The 2500-nt window shown below is 43.8% G+C and overlaps 1 protein-coding gene and 1 long non-coding RNA gene across 2 annotated transcripts in view; both read left to right on the top strand.

The window, feature by feature from the left end:
• Positions 1 to 2500, top strand: part of LOC143302363 (uncharacterized) — a 240097-nt gene that overhangs the window by 69191 nt on the left and 168406 nt on the right. The window lies entirely within an intron of this gene.
• The window catches only part of LOC143274854 (uncharacterized), a 21319-nt gene that overhangs the window by 8876 nt on the left and 9943 nt on the right, over positions 1 to 2500 (top strand). The gene's annotated exons all lie outside the window — the stretch shown is intronic.

The raw sequence follows: 2500 nt of genomic DNA, 5'->3' as shown, positions 1-2500 counted from the left end.
ATGACAACAACACTTCGCTGATCCGTCATCCAAGCAAATAAACGAAACAAAGCAAAACACAAAACGAAGAAAAATAAAATAAGGGACACACACACACACACACACACACACACACACACACACACACACACACACACACACACACACACACACACACACACACACACACACACACACACACACACACACAGAGAGAGAGAGAGAGAGAGAGAGAGAGAGAGAGAGAGAGCATAAATAACGAAAAAAACAAACAAACAAAAAACCCATTTCGAGTACCTGTGAAACAGATACCCAGAACTGATGCAATGACATAACACAACCAGACGGACAGCGCACACACACACCATACGCATTGAAAGCGAACTCAGAAGAAGCATAAGTACATGAATTGTGATTAAAAAAAAAAAAACAAAAAAAAAAACATGTGCAGTTCAGTGACCTTGATCTGATTGACATCTGTTCATGTCGGGTCGTGTCGTGTCATGGACACGCCGTTCTGCTAGCTATTTTTAGATTGCATCACTTGATCTTGAAAGGGTCTTTTTCGTTTGTTCGTCAAGCCTTTTTTTCCTTTCTGTTTAAAAAAAAAAAAATCTATTTTTTGCAACAGCTCTTTCACATTTACTCGAATGCACGAGTGGGACTTAAAGTGCATGCATGATCTCTTGTACCCCATGCTATAGGCAGCCACAATCCGTTTTCAGGGATGTGCATGATGGGCGTAATTATTCGATATTCGACCGTCAGAACCTACCGAACGCGGACATGAATGATGGAAACTTGAACGTAGGTATTTTATCGTCTACATAATTATGTTATTACATGCATTGTACCTGTAGCATACATGACAAAAGATATACTGTTATTTTTTTCTTCTTTTGCGTTTTTTTTGTTTTGTTTTTTGTTTTGTTTGTTTGTTTATGTGTGTGTGTGTGTGTGTGTGTGTGTGTGTGTGTGTGTGTGTGTGTGTGTGTGTGTGTGTGTGTGTGTGTGTGTGTGTGTGTCCCGCTTGTTGAATTCGATTGGATGCTATTAGAAAATATGAAGTTTATTCATTGCATGTGCTTATTGCTTTGTTTTGTTTTCTGTCTTTGTTGAATAAAGCATTAAATGATGCCAAACAGAATGTTCTTGAGTAATCCGCTTGGGGGGACGGTGGTGGAGGGGTCTGGGGGGCGGGGCGGGAGGGGGGGATGGTGTGTGTGTGGTGGTGGTGGGGAGGGGAGGGAGGGTCCGCAGATGCGTAGAGTGAGAGAAAAGACAAGAAAAAGAAAAGACAAAATAGGAACAGAAAAGACAAGCTGTTGAAATTTCTTGATCAATTTTTTTTATTGCAACACCATCTTTGTGTCTGTCAGGTTAGTTACCCCTTTTTTCTTTCTTTCTTTCTTTCTTTCTTCTTTTCCTTTTATTTATTCATGTCAACATAATTTCAGTTATATACATAACCCCCCCCCCCTCCCCCCCACACCCCTACTCCCGTCTGCCTCCTTCATCTTCAAACTCCCCCCCCCCACCTCCCAACCCCACCCCCCCACCCCCCACCTCGGTCCTGGTGAGAGAGAGTATTAATTGGGCAAACTTAAACTGCTGAATTGTATCCACGTCTTCAGTAGCGTCACATATTGCTTTGTCTTTGCGCGCGCGAGAGCGTTTGTGTGTGTGTGTGTGTGTGTGTGTGTGTGTGTGTGTGTGTGTGTGTGTGTGTGTGTGTGTGTGTGTGTGTGTGTGTGTGTTCGTAGATACATTTTCAGTTTGTTTCTTAAATCAGCAAGATTCTGATTAAGATTGATATAGAACTGTGAGATGGCCTTCATAACTGGTTTGTGTTGAACGCAGCATGACCATTAGTTCTGTCTACTATCAAGGGGGAAGGTGGTAGAATGGTTAAGACGCTCAGCTGCCAATACAGAGAGTCCGTGAGGGTGTGGGTTCGAATCCCGCTCTCGCCCTTTCTCTCCCAAGTTTGACTGGAAAATCAAACCGAGCGTCTAGTCTGTCGGTCCTGTGTGCAGCACGCTCTTGGCGCACTGAAAAAAGAACCCAAGGCAACGAGAGTGTTGTCCTCTGGCAAAATTACGTTAAAAAACACACACACAAAAAAAACACAAAAACAACAACAACAACAACAAAACCCCACTCTTCTTCTTCTGCGTTCGTGGGCAGCAGCTCCCACGTTCACTCGTATGTACACAAGTGGGCATTTACGTTTATGACCGTTCTCACCCCGCCATGTAGGCAGCCATACTCCGCTTTCGCTGGTGTGCATGCTGGGTATGTTCTTGTTTCCATAACCCACCGAACACTGACATGGATTACAGTATCTTTAACGTACGTATTTGATCTTCTGCTTGCCGTATACACACGAAGGGGGTTCAGCAAGCAGGTCTGCACACATTTTGACCTGGTAGATCGGAAAATTCTCCACCCTTTACCCACCAGGAGCCGTCACCGAGATTCGAACCCGAGACCCTCAGATTGAAACTACAATGGTTTAACC

Source organism: Babylonia areolata, chromosome 29, assembly GCF_041734735.1.
Source record: "Babylonia areolata isolate BAREFJ2019XMU chromosome 29, ASM4173473v1, whole genome shotgun sequence".
In the NCBI taxonomy this organism is placed as follows: Eukaryota; Metazoa; Mollusca; class Gastropoda; order Neogastropoda; family Buccinidae; genus Babylonia; species Babylonia areolata.
The sequence above is the reverse complement of the archived record's forward strand: the minus strand, read 5'-3'. Positions and strand labels throughout refer to the sequence as shown.